This window comes from Chiloscyllium plagiosum, chromosome 13, assembly GCF_004010195.1.
Source record: "Chiloscyllium plagiosum isolate BGI_BamShark_2017 chromosome 13, ASM401019v2, whole genome shotgun sequence".
Lineage (NCBI taxonomy): Eukaryota > Metazoa > Chordata > Chondrichthyes > Orectolobiformes > Hemiscylliidae > Chiloscyllium > Chiloscyllium plagiosum.
This window is the reverse complement of record NC_057722.1, coordinates 32,155,087-32,176,894: the sequence shown is the minus strand read 5'-3', so window position 1 is coordinate 32,176,894 and position 21,808 is coordinate 32,155,087.

Below are 21,808 nucleotides of genomic sequence, written 5' to 3'. Positions count from 1 at the left end.
CAGTCCACTGCTGTTCACTCTGCTGACCACGACTGTGCAGTGATGCACAGGTCGAATCTCATCAAGTTCACTGATGATATGACTGTAGTGGATCTCATCAGCAGAACAGTGAGTCAGAATACAGAGAGGAGGTGCAGCAGCTCACAGACTGGTGCAGAGCCAACAAACCGTCTCTGAACATGGACAGAGCGAAAGAGATGGTTGTTGACATCAGGAGGGCATGGAGTGACCACTCTCTGCTAGACATTGACAGCTCCCCTGTGGAGATCGTGAAGAGCACCAAATTTCTTGGCATACACCTGGCGGAGAATCTCACCTGGACCCTCAAAATCAGCTCTATAGCCAAGAAAGCCCAGCCACATCTCTATGTTCTGCGCAAGCTGATGAAAGCCCACCTCCCACCACCCATCCTCACCATATTCTACAGAGGATTCATTGAGAGTACCCCAAGCTGCTGCATTACTGCCTGGTTTGGGAATTGCACCGTCTCGGATTGTAAGACTCTACAATGGATAGTGAGGACAGCTGAGAAGATCAATGGGGTCTCTATCCCCTCCATTCCAGACATTTACACCACATACTGCATTTGTAAGGTTAAAAGCATTGTGGAAAACCCCACACACACCTCATTCAAACCCTTCTCCCTCCTGTTATCTGGCAGAAGATATCGGAGCATTGGTCTCTCACAGCCAGACTGTGCAACAGTTTCTTCCCCCAGGTCATCAGGCTCCTGAACATAGTATGATCAGATTCTTTCCCATCTGAAATTCTTTGCACAACTTTGAATTGCTGCAAAAAAAATGTCTATTATTTATCATTCTTCTATTACACCGTAACATGTGTGTTTGCACTTCTTATGCACTTTATGCTGTGTACGAGTGAGTAGTTTGTGCTGTCCATGTAGTACTCTTGGTCCTGGAGGAATGCTGTCTTGTTTTTACTGTATCAGTTGTATATGGTAGAAATGGCAAATAAAAAAAACCTACTCTACTCTCTCCTCTACTCTAACATTGAGCACCTGGTGAATTCAGCTTGCCACTTGCTCTGATCAACCTCCATGGTAATAACAACGTACCAACATCTCAGGGCATGCTTCATGGCATCCAACATATACCAGCCTCTAAGAACAATCATGGTGCATCTTTTATCCACTTACAGGGTGTTTCTATACTTCAATGCTGCACTTTGGGTTGCACAGTCAAGTAGCATTGTAATACCACAGGCAGGACTTGCACCCAGCTCATGAACTGGACTAGGCTGCATCTCTGGGCTCTTCACTTGCTCTCAGATTGCTTACTCACTCTGAGCATAGCTGAATGCTCACAGCATCTTTGCTTTGCAAAGCATTGCCTTGCTTTTTTGCACTATGACCTTTTGGTTAGTGATACAGTCTCACATTACTGCAGTTTCATGGAATTACTGGAGAAAAAAGTGGGTGGCATAGCTATTACTGTTGATGCAGGTGGGGTAGTTTCTTCCCTCAGTGAGCGGGTCATTCAGGGCACATGCAGGGTTTGTGGTGTTTGGAGTTGGTAAGGATAAGAAGGCATGGATGAGATGTTTCAGGATGTAGAGCATGAATGTTCATCAGAAATGGATAGAGTAGAAGTGATAGCATGGATGTGAGGTATCAGGGAGAAGAAAGTGGCTGCTGGAGTAGAAAAGGCAATTGACTTTCATACTACAATGTTAAGCCTTCCCCTGGATGGCTGAGACTGCCTTAACACAGCTAGCAACCTCAGACAAAGTTGGCACATTCAATGCTGGTCATGAGGAAGGAGGACATCCATGTTGACGGCACCCCATTCTGTAGAGCCTCTCGATTCGGCAATGGGAGTGGCGGGGGGCGGGGGGGGGGGCGAGGAGGTGGCAGTGCAGAGATTCCCCTGTCTGTCATGTCTGAGGCAAACATCAGCAACTATGTAGGGCAGGTCTGTATTATTGTGCTTGTCCAGGTGTAAAACAGGCTTTTTGAGTTAGCACATGTGCAAAGGGTGCTGATGAATTGCTGGATATCCACTGAATGACAAGTTATTCTGGGAATGGCATGTGATAAAATGGGATGGAAATTCGATGTAAGAGATAATTAATGAAATGAGTTGGTAAGGTACAGCAAAAGAACCCTCCAGGTCTTAAGCCCTTCAAAACATTTCCACACATCTTGGATGAGCCAAAAATACTTAAGAATCAGCCCCTTTTATATATTGGACAACTAATTCAATAAAGCCCAATTTACACATCACAAAATCTTTAAAATTATACCCACTGTTTCTTCTGTAAATTGGTATGATAACTGTAAACAAAGAAAGACTGTAATACGATTTTCAAAACTGTAAACAGGAATCTAAATATCAAATGAGATTTGAATTTTATGAACATATCCCTTGATGCACTTTGTGAACTGTACCAATAAATGAGGTAAGATATTATTGCATTTGGAAGAATGAGCGGATACCTCATTGAAACAGATAAGCTTCTAGGGATACATGTAGAGGGGGTGTTTCCCCTTGTTGGAAAGCTTCAAAGGAAAGGGTCGTCCATCTGAGACAGATAACGAGAATTTCTTTCAGTCCTAGATGGTAATGAGTCTCTGGAATTCTTCAGCCTGCAGAGAATTGTCAAGGCTGAGTTGTTCAGTGTATTCAAGGCTGAGATAGACATATTTAATCAGCAAGGGAATGACAGGTTATGGGGAAAATGCAGGAAAATATCTTTGAGGATTATCAGATCAGCTGTGATTTCATTGAATGATGGAGCAGATTCGATGTGTTGAATGGCTTACTTCTGTTCCAATATCTTATGGTTTTATTGAATTATATGTTTTCTTAAGCCTATCTATTTGCAAATTTAACATTTTATCTTTACCTCTGTCATCTTTTTTCTCTAAATAAATTAAACTGGGTCTAATTCCCTCCTTGTAACTTAGGGCCTTAAGACGTTGAATTCATTCTAATTGAATCAGCAGAAAAAGAACAGCACATTATGCATTATTTTCATCTTTTCAACAAGGTCAAGTGCAGACTGACTTTTTGGTGCTGTGATTGACATTGAAATCTGAGGACTAAATCAATCTCAGTGATCTCAAAATATTGATTTAAGAATACTTCACATATTGTCAAATTAAAGTGGTTTAAGACAGGGTGCTAAGCTATGCAATTTGAAGACAAAAAGAAATCCTACAGAGCTAAAACATCAATCCTGTCTATTTTTCTATTTTTTTGTTGTTCTGGGATATGAGCTTTGTCGGAAAAGCAAGAATATTTTGTCCATACCCAAATGTCATATCTTGATTTATGTAGTTCACTGCCCCAAATCTTCCTTTCTTTATGCTTAGTCTTGAGCTTCTCTAGATATCAGTGACAGCTGATAGGTCGCTGGAGAGTCTAATTAGAAGAGGGGGGGGGGGGCGGTGAGGCTTGGGGCAGGGTGAAGATAGCTGCGAAAGCAATAGGTAGGTGAAGGTGAGGGAAAAGGTGATAGGTCAGAGAGGAGGGTGAGCAGATAGGTGAGAAAGATGATGGACCAGTCAAGAGGGCGGTGCTGAGTTGGTGGCTTGGGACTGGGGTAAGTTGGGGGGAGAGGAATGAGGAAACTGGTGAAATCCACGTTAACCTTTGTGTGGTTGCAGGGTCCTAAGGTGGAAGATGAGGTGTTCCTCCTCCAGGCGTCGGGTGGTTAGGGTCTGGCGATGTAGGAAGCCCAGGACGTGCATGTCTTTAGTGGAATGGGAGGGGGAGTTGAAGTTGAAGCCACAGGATGGTGGAGTTGATTGGTGTGGGTGTCTCAGAGATGTTCTCTCAAACAATCCGCAAGTTGGCCTCCTGCCTGCCCGTTGGAAAGGAGACCACATGGAGAGCAATGTACACAGTAGATGCCCTGTTTGGATGAGCAGGAAAATCTCTGCTGGCTGTAGAAGGATCCTTTGGGGCCTTGGATGGAGGTGAGGGGGGAGGAGTGGGCACAGGTTTTGCACGTCCTGTGGTGCAGGGGAAGGTACCAGGAGTGGGGAGAGGGCTGATGGAGGTCTGGATCTGCCCCCCTCCCATTTATCTTTCAGTCCCCTTGCCCACAAGCCTCATTCCTGATAAAGTGTTTTGCCTGAAAAGTCGATTATCCTGCTCCTCGGATGCTACCTGACCTGCTGTGCTTTTCTAGCAAACTCTCTCGACTCTGATCTCCAGAATCTACAGTCCTCAATTTCTCTTAATCAGAGGTGTTGGAGGGAATCCTGAGGGACAAGATGCACATGTGTTTGCAGAGGCAAGGACTGATTAGGGATAGTCACCCTGGCTTTGTGCACGGGAAATCATGTCTCATAAACATGATTGAGTTTTTTGAGGAAGTAACAAAGAGAATTGATGAGGACAGAGCAGTAGATGTGATCTATATGGACTTCAGTAAGGCGTTCAACAAGGTTCCCTATGGGAGACATATTGGCAAGGTTAGATCTCATGGAATACAGGGAGAGCTAGCCATTTGGATACAGAACTGGCTCAAAGGTAGAAGACAGAGGGTGATGGTGGAGGGTTGGTTTTCAGACTGGAGGCCTGTGACCAGTGGAGTGCCACAAGGATCGGTGCTGGGTCCTCTACTTTTTGTCATTTACATAAATTATTTGGATGTGAGCATAAGAGGTACAGTTAGTAAGTTTGCAGATGATACCAAAATTGGAGGTGTAGTGGACAACGAAGAGAGTTACCTCAGATTACAACAGGATCTTGACCAGATGGGCGAATGGGCTGAGAAGTGGCAGATGGAGTTTAATTCAGATAAATGCGAGGTGCTGCATTTTGGGAAAGCAAACCTTAGCAGGACTTAAACACTTAACGATAAGGTCCTCGGGAATGTTGCTGAACAAAGAGGCCTTGGAGTGCAGGTTCATAGCTCCTTGAAAGTGGAGTCGCAGGTAGATAGGATAGTGAAGAAGGCATTTGGTATGCTTTCCTTTATTGGTCAGAGTATTGAGTACAGGAGTTGGGAGGTCATGTTGTGGCTGTACAGGATATTGGTTTGGCCACTGTTGGAATATTGTGTGTAATTCTGGTCTCCTTCCTATCAGAAAGATGTTGTGAAACTTGAAAGGGTTCAGAAAAGATTTACAAGGATGTTGCCAGGGTTGGAGGATTTGAGCTATCGGGAGAGGCTGAACAGGCTGGGGCAGTTTTCTCTGGAGTGTCGGATGTTTAGGAGTGACCTTATAGAGGTTTACAAAATTATGAGGTACATGGATAGGGTAAATAGGGACTGTCTTTTCCCTGGGGCTGGAGAGTCCAGAACTAGAGGGCATAGATTTAGGATTAGAGGGGAAAGATATAAAAGAGACCTACGGAGCAACTTTTTCACGCAGAGGATGGTATGTGTATGGAATGAGCTGCTAGAGGAAGTAGTGGAGGCTGGTACAATTGCAACATTTAAGAGGCATTTGGATGGGTATATGAATAGGAAGGGTTTGGAGGGATATGGGCCTGGTGCTGGCAGGTGGGACAAGATTGGGTTGGCATGGACGGATTGGACTGACATGTCTGTTTCCATGCTGTACATCTCTATAACTATACGAGAAGAGGCACTTGTCTTACACAACAACATAGTTTGATGCATGATAGCTATAGACACTGTTTGCATTAATTTGCATGGCATAGTTGTTTAGGACTATCATTTGCTGTGTTGAACATATCTGCTCCTCTGAGGGATTCATACCTACCTCAAGTGCCTCTACTGAAAAGCTGCATAACAGCAACCAATTGGTTGAAAAATAATGCAACCTTGACATTAGCTTCTTCAGAAACATTACCTTATATAACATCTCCCCACAATTTTTAATCCCCATTGTTAATTATTAGATATTCAAGACTGATTTTGCAAATGTAGATGATCCAGGAATTTCACAATTTTCCAGACACAGTCTATTTAGACTTGAATGGTAAGTATTTTACTTGAGGATTGTTTACCTTATTTCTGAGCTGCAGTAAGTCAGTTCTCTGTTGGATGATATTTATCTTTTGGATACTTTCATTGAATATATCCCTGGTCGTTCTGGTCATTGAACATTCCCTCGTGTAGGACCTTCAATTTCCTATATTTCCTTCAGAAAGGAACTCTTCCTGATTGGAAAAACATGTTATCATTTTGTACTCAACAGAGTTTGATCATATTTTTGATTATCTGCATTCCAGAGCACTAATTCACTAATCACTTGACTTCAAGTAGTGACATATTTAAAATTAATGTCCAAGAAATAAAATCATACAACAGTCCAAGCACATCAATTGCAAACATTATTTTCCTTTAAAGCACTCAACAATGTTCAACAGAAATCATTAGAAATCAACTGAAAGGAAAGTAAACTGAAACAAAAGCTTGACCAACCTGACGGCAATTAAAAGAGGGAAAATCTCAAAGATAAGTTAGTATTTTCCAGTGTCAGCTGCAAGCTGTGATTGTTTAACAGTAAAAGGTCAAATACAGACAAAGCTCAAATATTGTTCTAATTCCAGTTGCAAATGTGATTTTTTTTAAGTAGACACATCACTACAACCATCACTATAATATTACTTTAATATATAATTTATTGCAATTACTCTATTTATTATAATATGACATAGTATTTTATAGTTAAATATTATTATACTCCTCTCCACCCCTCTCTTATTTTATCCTACCTCTTCCCAAACCTCTTCTCTTCATTTTTCTCCTCCCCACGTGGTCCCACTTCTTTCCCTCGTTCCCCATTATACTCTGCTCTCTCCTCTCACTGTATCCTCTGTGTTCCTCCTCCTAATCTTCTCTAACAGTTCCTATTACATCATTTTTCCACCACTTTCACTCCACTTCCCTCTTGCCCCTCTTCTCAGCTTCTTCGTTGTGGAGGATTGAAGTTCCTGGAGAATTGAAAGAATTGGGGGTGAACCACAAGCTTATTGTTCTGAGATATTCATTGGGTGGTAGAGATTTTCTTCAAACATTTTTTATTTTGTTACATTTTGTGTTTTTTTAATCTTGCCTCTTTAGGTCTAAATCTTGCTGGAATGTTTGGTTTTCTTCAGCAGTAACCCAGACTAGATGTTGGACAGGACCTTATTCTTGGCTATGGTGACTCCTGCCAGCAGCCTATTGATTTCTCTATTGTTGTGGGTAGCAAACTGTGGGGAAAGGATGATGCAGGTCTCCTTTATCACCGTGGGTCATTGTATTCTCCCAGTTCCAGGGTCTCAATGGTCAGGTACTGAAGACAAGCAGCCAAGTAGATGGGGCCATGAGTAGGAAATTCCAAGACTTTGACCGAGTGAAAGTGAAGGAAAGGCGATATGGTTCCAAGTCCTGATTGTGTGGATTACAGAGGGGCTTGTAATCTCATGCTGTTGCCATTCACTGGCTGCCCTTATCAATCTAGATGGAGAGGTCATGGGGTTGGAAGGTGCTCTCAAGAGAGCATGGGTGAGTTAGAGAGTTGCTAGTTTTGATTCCTTCATTATACGCTTTTAAATTTAACTCTGTTATACTTCATGCTCACAACATCCAAGTCTTTCCTGTTTTTGCATATCAGCACACTGGTGCTTCAGCCAGAGCCTAAAGGCTATCAAGGCTATGGTGTATTGATATGCTCTTCTGTGCAGACACACAGTCAGACTGTTTATTATGCTTGTCAGTAGGAACCTGTTATGGGTCAGGTGCGTACATTCTGCTATACAACACATTGAAACATCAATTTAACACTGTCAGCTTGTGCCAGCTGTCAATCCGCTAAACACTCTCCATGTTTGTTTTACCAAATGGCCATGTCAAAATGTGGGTGGGGTGGGAGGGTGCAAATCCTCAGTCAAGTCACTAGGAAATATCTTTTAGTCAGGGTAGCCCAGTACCATCAGTCACAGGTAATGTCCACACACAGTCCAAAGGCTTGACCATGATTTACATCCACTTGAGCTGGTCACAGTCACTGGATATGTTCAATTAGGACAGGATTGTCCGAGGAGTGAGCAACAGTCAGTTCCGTAGGACCATCAAAAGTCGTCATGGGAATCGTGTATCAGTCAGGCAACTCCAAAAACAGAAGTCCAGCATCTAGTCACTCACGTCTAGAGTTATGTTGAAGTCAGAATCAGAAGGGGGAATTGCAATGGGAGAGAGGGTGGAGGAGGAGGGGTTCGGGTCATGGGAGTTGGGAATGCAGCCTGTATTTATTTTCCTTTTATTTGCATTTCACTGGATATACATGAAAGCTCATCTTCTTGGACCAATACAACTGCTTGCCTTTATGTGATGTCCTCCACTGGACAATGACTAGTTGCAGGTCTGCAATGGAAACTGTGTTTAAGTAGCAGTGATGTAGACAGGATGTAGCTAAGGATAGATACATTGTGTGACTAGGGTAAAGGAATGGGGTTGTATGGGTATGGGAATGTCAGCCATGCTGGCTAGGTGTTAGCAGCCAGCTTTGTGGTTTCTGTACCATTACATTGTGACTGAGGTATAATTTGATTACCAATACTTGCCTAGGTGGATAGAGGCCTTTTAAAGATTGTACGATTGGCAAGGATGTTGATCTTTCGGCAGATTTTCAGTGAGTGCTGAGTTGTTAGGGGAAAAGTAGGATGGATCTAGAGTTGAGCAAGAAGAGCACCAAAGGATCAGGGTAGATAGGTAATGAGGGGAGTTTGTTGAGATATAGTGAGAGATGTTGCTAGGTCTTCCAGACAGAAATCCTCTGTGGTACTCAATAAACACTTAGCCCAAAAGAAACATAAGCTTTAGCTCTTAATGTGTTTAGGAATAGTAACCTGGTGCATTTTTATTATTAAAGCTGTAAATGCATTTATCACAAAAATACATATCTAACAAGAGTGACAAGTTTTATATGTGATTAATCTAATTCTAAAAGACTGGTTTGATAGCACATACAAAATCATTTACTAGACTTGTTGGCATACACTAGTCAATTTCTCATATGCTGAAATCTTAGAACTTGTCTTTTCAGAGGTATTGTATTTTTTAAATTTTTGTTGAAGTATTTAATAAGGTAAGCTTTAATTATGGTTATGTGAAGTCATCTTTATGCCTTGCTGATTGGCTGCCAGGATTATTACTCCCCTTGTTCTAAGTTCCAAAAATATTCTTAAAACCTCCTTCTGATGTTAGAATTAGAATTCCTACAGTATAGAAACAGGCCCTTCGGCCTAGCAAGTCCACACTGACAAGAGTAAACCATCCCCCTACATTTACTCCTGACTAATGCACCTAACCTACACATCCCTGAACACAATGGGCAATTTAACATGGACCAACTCACCTAACCTGCACATCTTTGGATTGTGCAAGGAAACCCACGCAGACATGACCTGCTGTGCTGTTCCAGCAATAAAGTTTCAGCTTTGATCTCCAGCGTCTGCAGACCTCACTTTCTCCTCGAAGAATGTGCAATGTGCAAACTGCACACAGACAGTCACCCAAGGATGGAATTGAACCCACGTCTCTGGCGCTGTGAGGCAACAGTGCTAACCACTGAGCAACTGTGCCATTCCAAAACATTCCTACAAAAGGTTTGCCAAAACATTTTCCTTTAACCAAAAATGTTAAAGGAAATGCCTTAGACTTCTACAGCTGAACATTATTTTATAAAACTGCATAATATAAATTTATCATCATCGCTCATTATACAAAACATATTTCTGTCAGGAAAAAGATGAACATTTTGAACTGTTATTATAGGAACATATTAATAATAACATAACTATTTTGTTTTCTTTCATACATTTTGCCACACTGTCATCAAATCATTACACTCCATCTGAAAGGATTATATACATACAACTATGGAATAAAAATATTTGAGTGAAATCAACTGCTTAATTATTTGGCATGCTTCAATCTTTATAATGTAGCTTGAATTCAAGAGAAGCTTTGTTTTCATCCACTGATGATTGCTGATGGAATTAAATATATCTAGCAATTCACAAAATTACACTTCACAAAAATAAAACTAGATGAAATTGAAAGTATTTCCTTTTTGTTCCAGCTGAAATTCCTAGAAGCTTGGATAATAACAAAACAGTCTCTGTAATAGATATAATATCTATGGCAGCAAATATCATAAGAATTTTTTACTACCTTGTTTTTCTTTCTCCACATTTTACGAATTAACATTACCTAAGTGTGGTTTTCCTAAAACATGACAAAAATAAGGAGCAATTTAATAGACTTTTCTGAAGTCTACGAAAATAGGTTTTCACTGATTTGTCTTCATCTTGTCACAATATTAACTGTATCCTTTTATTTGTTAAACACAGAGATATAAGTCAATTTAAAAGAAGATCTTTTGACATTGATTGGTTGCCTCGCAAGAATATTTTTTAAAGAACAACTCTACTATCTAATGTGTGATCCCTACCACAATCACTAAACATACATTCCCTGTCAAGAGTTGAGACAACTGAATCATCAGATTAGCACTTTCAGGCCTGTTAAAAACATTCTGGTGCAGGCCTGTTTGCCTGAATTGCACCTTCGCACCTCTTAATCTCAGGACAAAATCACATGCCAGTCCCTCCCGACTCAGGACTACAACCCTTGCCATGTCTTGAAACTACATCCCATGCTCCCATCTCAGGTGTATGCACACTTCTGTTGGGGCAACACCCCATCTCTCCATATCGTCGGACTCGAAAGATGCTATGTGCTTCCCCTACCCCTGGTGAACAAATCCACTCCCGCTCCAAACTATTCCTCACCTTAGGATTACAAATCTCCAGTCCTTCCCCACGCCTCAGCATTGCAATCACTAACCCTTCCCCTTACTTGCAGCTACTTCCACCCACCACCGGGTCATGAGCCTCCTGTCCCTCCTGCTAAGCTCAAGAGCGTCTCCCTGCGACACATCCCCAAGCCTCAAATTCCTCTCACAACCAAATCCAAAACATTGGGTTTGATAGCAATGTAACCAGATCACACTTATCACTCATCCCTTTCCTCCCCTCAAGAACACTCATTATTCCATCTGAAAACACTCAGCCTCTTGAAGCAGATGTCTAGAACCCATTGAACTGCTGCAGAATGGATGGCTCAATACAGGCATGAGTCCCATGCCAAACTGGGCTGGAACAAGTCCACGGTGAGGGCTGACTGGAATAGGTGCTCGGCACAGAGAAGAGGGAGGTGGAGTGGGAGAAAAGGAGAAAAGAAGAGGAAACCCCACAGGAGGAGCAAAGTGGAATTGCTGGTAAAAGTGGGGTAAAGAGAGTAGGGGGTAAGGGAGCAGAAAGGTGGTGGACTTTGATTATATATACCAAAATGAAAAAGCTGAATTACATTTAAAAAAACAATTAAAGTAACTGATAAAATGATCACTGCAGTGATTTGTCTATGCTAAACAATCACACACTTCGTGGCACTACAGCTGGGCCTTCAAAAAATGTCTGACTTTATGATGTGTAGCTTAAATGGTTTCTTCCTTGATTGCTTCTAGTCTGAGGAATCCGTTATGGTGCTTTGATTTTTTTTGTTTCAGCTTTTTTCCTTGCCAGTTGATTTCTAATTATTGCAGTTGAACACTGCTGACCGCTTTAAAGGCAAGTCAATGTGGTTAATTCATTTGGGTTCAAATACTGTGAGCTTTCATTTCAGGTTCAATGATTTTTATAGGTCACTATTAGATGTCATACAATGACTGGATTAACAATTTGGAATGTAGATTATTGCAAATGAGTGCAAACAAATGCTGTTTAGCACATAATGATGTCAACAGTTTCTGATAGGGATTCAGGATGATGTATTGGCCTCAATAACTTTATTAAAAATGTGTCATTGCATACTGAGTGTAGGTTTTAAGGAAACAGTCCTCAGCAAGAAAAATGTCTCAGTATCTGTTGTTTCAATTTTATTCTGTCGAAGCAAGAGTTTATTGGTGAACAGAATCAGAGACAGACTTGTTAATGGTTTTATTTGGAAGAAGACTCATTGAAAATAACAAGAGAAAGTATGAATAACACAACAAAGTAATGAAATTATACAGATCTCCTTAAAAAACGAAAAAGAGTTCATTAAAAAAACAATTATCTAAAGTTAACAATAAAAAACTAATACATTCAATTAAATTCTCCTGGTATGGAACTGTATTTTAACTTTTGTATAATCATAAAATATAGGAATGAGTTGTCATGAGGAAGAGAGAATATATAAAAACTGTTAGATTTGCTGAAGTTTTGATCCACCAATATGTGAAGTTCATCACAGCAATGCACTTGAGTCCTCAACTTGCCTTGCCACAGCTGTAGTTAAATGTTGAAAATTATGACATGGTACAGCATTTTATGCTTATTGGACTGTGGAATGGTAATCTGAATGTGTAGTAAATTACTTACTTGAGGAGTAAATAGAACATCTAAATGTTTTAACTCCATTTAAATGTCTTCAGTCTACATCATAATAACACCAGATGGGAAGTGTCAAAAAACTGAGCGAGCCAGGCACTGCCTGCCAACAGCAGGTGAATGACGGCCTCAGCTGCTGACAACATTTCCTCTCAGCTGTGCAGCAACGCAATTGTGGCTCAGACTAAAATGTACATCATATGGGACAAACAGACTGTGCAGCTTTGAACCACATGGCAATCTTAAAGAGCCAGGCACATGCAATAAATGCACTGTGTACAGCAAAGGAGAAAAAGAAAACTTTATTCCTATGGTCATCCCGCCAGCTCGAGTTTGGAAAAGGGAGGCAGTCTCCAACAGAAAATCTTTAAACATTGTAAACTGGTCCTTGAACAACAGATCTACACCTAGAAGCCCTTCAGAAAAAAAAGTTTTTAAAAATAAATTTTAAAATGTCAAGATTAATTTTATGGTGTTTTGTGCTTTGATTCTGTGTCTGCCACTAGATTTGATTGGTTCCAGTATAAACATTATTGGCTGTGAAGGTTATAATGGGGTTCAAAAGATAACATCAAACCCTGACATTGAAGTATTGATGAGTTTCAAATCTACTTTCAGTGAGCAGCAACAATGCTGTCTGAAACCTGGCTCATAAATAGGAATGGAAGAGAACACACCTATTAAGCACCTGAAGGGAATTTTAATTATTCACCCCTCCTGATTCTATGAGCTAGGCAGTGTTTAATATTGGATATTCTAAGTCTGCAGCATGGAACTTCTTGAGTCATGAATTTCCTGGTCAGGATGGTGAGTGGCTTGGAGGGGAACTTGCAAGTGGTATTTTTCCATGTATCTGTTACCCTTTTCCTTCTAGATGTAAGTGGTTGTTGGTTTGGAAGTTGCTGTCTGGGGATCTTTGGTGTATTTCTCTTGTGCATCCTGGAGATAGTACACACTGCTGCTACTGAGAATCTGTGGTGGAGGGAGTGGATGCTTGTGGATGTGATGCAAATCAAGCAGGCTGCTTTGTCCTGAATGGTGTCAAGCTTTTTGATGTTGTTGGAGCTGCCCCCATCCAGGCAAGTATGGAGTATTCCATCACACTCCTGACTTGTGCCTTGTAGATAATGAACAGGCTTTGGGAGTGAGGAGGTGGTTACTTGCTGCAGTAATCCTAGCCTCTGACCTGATTTTGTAGCCATTGTGGTTATTCTAGTTAAGTTTCTGATCAATAGTAGTTTTCAGATTGTTGATAATGGAGGATTCAGTGATAGCAACACCACTGAATGTCAAGGGGACATGGTTATATTATCTCTTATTGGAGATGATCATAGCCTGGCATTTGTGTGGTATGAATGTTACCTGTCACTTTTCAACCCAAGCCTAGATATTGTTCAGCTCTTGTTGCATTTGAATATGGACTGCTTCAGATGTCAACATGTGTGAGTTGAGTTGAGTCGGGTTGGGTCGGAGTAGTGGGGGGTGGGGGGGGTGTTATGCTGTCCATAGTTTGCCCTTTGACTTAGGTGACTGCTTTCTGAGATAGAGGAACAAAGGTACAAGCACTGGGTTACAGTTGCCAGGTAACCATTCTCTCTTTCATGTCAGGAATTGTGGCTATCTAATTTTGTCTGGCAGGTGGTAGGAGAATGGTAAACTGAATATCAATAAGGCCATTAACTAATAATGAGATGTTAAGACATGCTAATATATGCAAAATAGCTTCTTACCACTCACAAGTGAGAATCCTGTCTCACCGTTCAACAGTTGGTTGGAAAATGTAACATTTTCCACTTAACATTAGGAATCTCTTCATTGCTGATTTCACAGGATTTTCCCTATTTTCCTTTCAACACCATGGGAAGGTAATGCTCAAAGAATTTTGATCAACTACATATTAAATACACCAGCTATTCTATTTTCCACTAATTTCAATGAGAAGTAAAAGCAGACATAATGTAAACATTTACATGGCTGGTTACATTAAACATAGTTATAATCAACAAAATAATGTCTAATTTTTACATAATTATGCTAAGTAGATGATAAGAGTGGAAATAGATTGAATCAATAAGTAAATTAAGTATTCATTATTAGTTTATGACTTCATTCTCCATTTTATCCAAGGGGTAAAACTCTGATGGACAGAAGAGAGGACATCAGATCCTAAATTACTGCCTTCTACGTGAAACTGAAATTATTCTTTTTCTTCAACCTACTGCAATCTATTACAACATGATCTTGAGATGCTGCACATGAATCAGTTTCCTGTTGAAAAGATCTTATTTTGAGTAGTCAAATTCATCCTACACATGAATGCTGCACTCCAACACAATCAATGCTAAATTCATCAGTATGGAAGACATGCAAAATGTCCATGTTCAAATATGTTAAGAAGCAAATTAAGCAAAATTAAGCTTTTTCCCCATAAGTTTCTGGTCATTTCTAAATTTCAGAAATTTGTTCATTTTTGGGTATTTGCCACTTTATCACTGTTCTTTTATGATTGAGCTGGCAGACAGTTTTGTGAACATGTTCTACCATGCAATTCTTACTCCTGGGATTTCCAGCATTCATCAAACACTTTTCTTCTCTTGGGCCCTTCTCAGCTTTGCAGGTCTGACAGATAATTCTTCCCACAATTCAAATTAACCTGAATGTTAAAAGACTTTGTGAATTGACAACCAGGAGCTGGGAAAAAGGATAAGCATCTTAATGAATTCATCCAATTCCTTGCTATTTCTGTGATAAGAACCCATTAAAGGGAAGAGTAACTTACTCACCAACATCTTGCTTACTAACTTGCCTCCTCAAATAGTAAATACCCTTCACATTTAGATCACACCTCCTCTTACTCTCCACTTTCTTACTTTACTATTCATTACTCCTATTCTTTCCCTATTCCTTACTCTGCGTTTATTTCTCCTTCCTATCTTCCATCTCTCAGATTCTGCTCTTTCCTCTACATCTTTTCTTCTTTCATACCTGCATCCCAGCAATCCTGATTTAATTATTCATTTATCCTTTCATTCTGGTAGACCTGACCACTAGATTTTATTAGCTTATCCCCTGCAATAATTTGAGTGACTAATTGGGTGTTACTTAAAAATTGGAAAGAGTTACAAAACTTAAAAAGAATAATCAAACTTGGAAGTAATTTTTAAAAGTAATTCTTTTTAAGCTTCTAGTATTGTAACACAGTAAATCTGCCAATACTTTACAAAAGAATTGGCTTTTGGAATGTTTGAATCTATTCACTGTTCAGTACATAGCCAAGCTCTTCAGGGCGTAATTATATGCTGGTATGAGGTTAGATTGAACAATTTGGAAAGTTTATCATATGAACTTTATACTAAGGCATTGAATTCATTTTGGTATGAACTTGTTAGTAACAGCAGAAAGCAGCTTCAAGTGACAGTCAACGTTGGAACAAATCTCGAGATTGGAAATTGAATGTTCTTATTCCATTTAATCTAAATTATTTAATGCAAAGGGTTGCATCTTTGGTTTCATGCAACATTGACTGTTCTACAACTAACATTTGATGACATAAAAATGGTCAAATTAATATTGTTACATAAATAAATTAGAATAGAGTCCTGGTTCTAGCTTTGTTTCAATTTGGGCCATTGTATTTTGTTTTAAACTGTGTTTAAACAAAATGAGGAATTAATAAATGCTGCTTTTCATCCTTGGGAATTTAAAACTGCATACCTTTCTACAGGTCTTTCTACTAACTGACAAGTTTTCCTTCATCAAGATAGTTCCTCTGGAGAACAGTGAAGGATGTGAATGCTTGGTTTATTTATGAAGTAAAATCTCGTCTGACCCTCAGGCAGTCACAGCCTTGAAATTCTTTTGGAAAGCTGACAATATCTCATCTGTGACTCCTCAAAATTGTTGAAGTACAACAAATCTCAACTAAAAATATTACACATACTATACTCCATTAAATATCTTATTTTCCAACTGATAACTGAGATTACAAATTGTTTCCTCTGCTCAGGTACTGGCTGTTTCCCTTTCAAATCTGTAAGTCCTCAGAGAAATAAATCAATGTAACTGCCTTGTTATTTAAAAATATTGTAACACCAGTAACAGTAGCTCTCAGACATGTCCATACTGATGACTTTTAAACTTTAGGTTCCGGCAACACCTCCAACTTAGATAGGCAAGGAGACCAAAAGAATTATAATTCAATTGGATCATTGATTTCTGACAGTATGTTTTGAATGGTGAATCATAGGCTAATAGAAGGATATAGTACAATGGTACTGGATTATGCTGCCTTCTTTCAGTAAGATATAATATCTAGACCATTGCCCACTCCACAACCATTACCTGACATGCTTCTAGAAAGCCAACTGGTCTCTAGATATTTTGCAGCTGTGCCTTCTGAGCTACGAACCTTTAGAGTTCACTGATCTGAAATATATCAAAAATCCTTATCAGAACCACAGCAATTTCTCAACTTTCACTATTTTACAAAAGGAATTGGAATTGCATTAAATGTCAAGAAGTTCAATGTTGGTCTTTGCACAGATGTAGATTTTGAGAGCCTGGAAGAGCTGTGAGGGATGCTCAACATATCTGTTCTTTTTTCAGAACATCAGTGATTGTTCACATGAGACACTCTTCAACAATCCACTGCTGAAGAGGTCTAGTTACAGGCAGATGCTGAAATCCTTGTACGGTAAGGAAATTTAAAGGTAGTGCTCATTTAAATAAATAGGTTACATACAAGTGAGAAAGGAAATGTTGATCACCTTCCTCATCAGCATTACTAACTGATGTGACATCAGAATTGTTAATTTAGAGATTACATTCCAGTCTCACTGCAAACAAAGAGCTTGAAATTATAAGGTTGGCTCTGTACTAGCATTATTTAAAATCATGAGGTACCTAAATTGCTGGGAAAATATTGAAATAAACTAAGATCCCTCCCCCAAGAAAAAGTGTCAGAACGTATTCCGAAGTGTTTTTTGAGACGATATGGCGATCATCTGGATTTGCGAAAGGTTTGAAAGAGTGGGAGTTTGGGTCTGCTGTGGTATAAGTTCTGAATGTTTGGTCAGAGGGCTGGATGCCCTGTCCACATTAAGGGTTGAATTTCCATTAAGCATCACTTTAGAACCTTCTTTGTATCCTGATGTTCACTTTATAATTATCTACATTGCGGTAATACTATTATGCATCTTCCCTTTAAGGGCAGCAGGCTGGTGGTACCACTTGGTCAGGAAACCACTTCAGGATTTCCCTTGCCATGTGTAACAACACAACACAAGTTATTACTCGCACACTCAAAAACAAAGCAACCCAATTTAACCTCCTATGTTGTCCCCATTACAGACCAAGAATGTTCAGTGTCCAACAAACCACAAACATTTGGAGTGACCTTTAAGCATAGTATTGCAGAAGGCACCGGATCTGTCATGCAAATTACAATTAAGATGAATTGTTAATCTCCACCTTAACTAATGATGAGTAATTTGTTCTGTATAGCAATATCCTGCAGTTCAAAACTGGTAAACAACAAAAACATACAAGCTTGAAAAACAAGCAGACATGTCAAAGTGACATCAAATGCTCCCTTCTTGAATTCAGCCTTGAGAGAAATTTCAAGTGGTAATTGCTAGTTGAGGCTGTAGATTATGTCTATATGAAATGAAAATGAAAATCACAACCTGTGTTGTAACATGAACTGGTGAACTATATGCTAATGATTATCAAAATAGTTACATGAATCATGAAGTGTTAAAGCAATCATTCTACAATTCAGAATAACAATTGACAAAATAAATCATTAAAACACATATCACTCCTGTTATTTATTTTTATTTCCCATCACAGTCAGCTTAGAATAACCTAGACAGTTTGTGCTTTCACACTGTTTGCAACATAGTGAAATACTTAAATTGACAGCATTCTCAGTTGGAGTTGAATTTGTCATTATAAAATGGATTCCAAAAGCTAAGCATCCATCTAGGTCTGATCATCCAGCACTGTTACTCCCTGCTTTGAATTTTGTTTTGGAGTAGGTCTTTAGTATTTTTAGAAATTCATAAAATGGGAATAAAACATGGAAAATCAGGACACCTTGATACAGTATTACCATGAACTGTTACTAGCATAAACATACAGATATCAGTAATAATATTTTACTGTCTCAGTGTCAACTAAAGAAACTACAGTTTGACATAATCTGAGTTCAAAAGAGACCAATAATTAGTTAAAAGTTTACACCAAATCTCTAACGGTGATAGAATAGGATTATAGGACTAGTTAGATTGCTTTATCAAAAGCACTATGGACATGCTGGGTCTCTGTCAGTGCTGTATTATTCTAAGATTATGCACCAGCAAGGTCAAGCTTTGCAATACTTTTGTTTCTGAACATAGACATCTGTTTAATTTAAGATGACATATAATTGGTTTTACTGAGGAATAAATTATGGCAAGATTTAAAAATGTATTTCAGTTCATCAGTAGAGCAGCACAATGCCTGTTTTCCTTCTTCCACTAAAGTCAAGCTTTCTCCACTTCTGTTCTAATAAGTTTTTAATGAGTATCAAGAAATAACAGTTTTTAAAAAGTGGGACTTCTAGATTTTTCTCAAGTGCACTAGATGACACTGCAGAGCATTGAAACATGTTTTCTGAAACATTGTCCCCTTGTTTCTCTCTGTTGTTAGTGGTTTTGTATCTTAAAACTAAACAGACTCTGCTAATCTCCTCTGTCAAAGTTGATTGTGTCCTCTTTAGGTTGCTTTTGTGCTTTCTCCTGAATCAGATCTCTCTTGGACTGTTATAAATCTGACAAAGAATCACCAGCAATTCTTACAATTCTGTCTCTGGTGAACTCTGTTTTGAAGTCACTATTGTCACTCTTCTTCACTAAATTTATAGTGCTCATGATATAAATCATCGCTGGTTTCAACTAGAAGCTGAATTCTTCTATTAAATTTTGCACTTGTAGCATTTTAATTAGTTCTGAGAGTGAAGTATTGTCAAAGACGTTTAGTTCCTCTTCATAAGTTCTGCTGTTCTTTTCTGTTGTACTGAAAGGGTTCCCGTGTTTTGCTGCTATAATGCAGGATTTTTGCCTTTCATTGCTAAAATTGAGGATTCTCATTTTTTTCCTGGTTTAATTGTATGAATTTCATTGTTCACAACATAATTAAGCAAATCCCTCATTAATCACAATTTTAAATAAACAATTCCCGACTTAATTTTAGTTCTTATGAAGGAACCCCCACATTTTCCATGGCCTGAATAAAGTCTCCCAAACCTTTTATTCCCCTTAGATCAGGTTTGATGTCTAACATCTGTGATTTTAGGTGAGGAAACCCTTTTGGGTGTTTACTTCCATTTTCTGCAGCTATGCCTCATGGTACCCATTCACTATGGTCGTGACACTTGATCTGAACTGCAAATAATTTATAAACACCTCTCTTTTCCAATTGGTTTATTGTGCCGCTCTAAATTTCCTCTAGCCCACCAGAGATTTTAAGCTTAAACATAGAACCTCCAACATCTGTTCACTCACTAAACTGTGATATAGGACCATTCCCACAGACCACTGCCTCGTGATGCAGCCTGGATTTTGGAGTTGCTAATTCTCCTTCATCAGGGAGTTGATAGCTTCCCTGTTACAGCGATTACAGGTATGAAATATTTCTATCATTCACTGACATATTCTTCCTTGTTAAGAACTGCAAAAAGGGATTCCTAATCAGTATTTTCACATTTTCAGATTTTCGTCATTGGCGACAATGTTGCATGAGCAAGAGACTTGAAGCTGAATCTTTACATCTCATGCCATTGTTCACGAAGCATTGTGTGTGCAGTCAAATTTGTTTGAGAATGACAACTCACTAAAAGCCATGAGCTGCTGCTCATAATGAAGCTTACTGCCAACATCCACTTTAGGGATTGGAAATTACAGGGCCTGTTTGGTTTGATGAGGTCAAGGAAACTCACTTTTTAGAGATATGACTTACTCAGGAGGTGGTGAGTGGTGGGAGGGAGCACGCTTGCATTTATGCTCCGATGTTCTTGGAGTCATCACAAGCTCAAAATGTTTACATCATGCTGTCCAAAGTCCCAACTCACTCAACTAACAAACCCAATGTGTTAGGATTTTGTATTGAACAAGCAAAACAATATTTATTACAAACAGATCAATTTGAAAACAATGATAGAAAAGAATTACCAACTTATAATTCTATAAGTTAACTTGACCCCTCTTAAAACAAACTCATATACATGCAGACAGACAGGCAAGGAGACAAGATAAAACACAAATATCATCCTTCACTACTTTACATGTTCATAGGCATCTTTTTTCGGCATAGGGACATGCAATCCAACAGTAATGATTCATTATGTTATCATAAGAATGTTTCCTTAATTTAATGGATATCTTATCTCATGGCTATAGATCAGTTCAAATGGACTGAACCCAAAAAGTACAGTTGGGGACTCTCTTATAGCAAGTAGTAAGAAATATAATTTTTTGTCCCAGACCTGTGGATATTCTTGACAATAGGTTTTACTTATTGTTTTGAGTCTGATGGTATCTCTCCAAAGCTCATTGTACTTAAGGAGATAGGTGGCAGATTTAAATTGTTTTATATACCAAATTGCTGTTTTATCTGGGAATTTTAATTCCAAAGTTAGAAGCTTGTTCAGATTTCATTCGGTATTTCATAGTGAGTACAAACATTGGCGTCATTTATTCCCACAACCATCTTAGCTGTAATTGTTCTTAAAATAAGAAATTCTTAAAATTGGGTTGCCACATCCATAATTATAAGGATACACTGATGTCTTGCTTTAAATTTGGTTGACAGTCATGTACAATCATTGAATACTTGTCTGAATTGTGATTCAGAAACTGATATAGGTATTAAGATGCCAGTTTAATTACATGTTGAGGTTTTCCTACGAACTCATGTGCTTTACAGAATTGCACTCCGCTGTTATGAAATCTTTGGCATGGAAAATTCCTGTTTCATGATGATTGAAATTTCCATATCCTTGCATTTGCCACCATAGACATTTCATGTGCTGATCATAATATCTTCTTATGAAGAGTGACAGTCCATTCTTTGCTTGCAGTTCTGTGAGAATTTCTTTCCCATCAGAACTCCTTTCTTAATGCAGTAACACTAGATTTCCTTCAGCCTCAGCTTTAGTATGAGTTGCCTGTGGTAATTTAATTACTTCTAGACTTGCTTTTTGAGGCTCAATTAATGAAGACATGACAAATACTTCCTATAAATTATCCCCTTCTTTAAATAAAGTTTCAGCTACCCTAACATCTGCTTGTGGTATGATCTCTGGTGGTGGACTTTATTTAATCATTGCTGTGGTCATTCTTATGTTGGCTTTGTTACACAAAACTCTAGATGAACCCTAAATTTTCTCATGACTCATTGGGGTAATG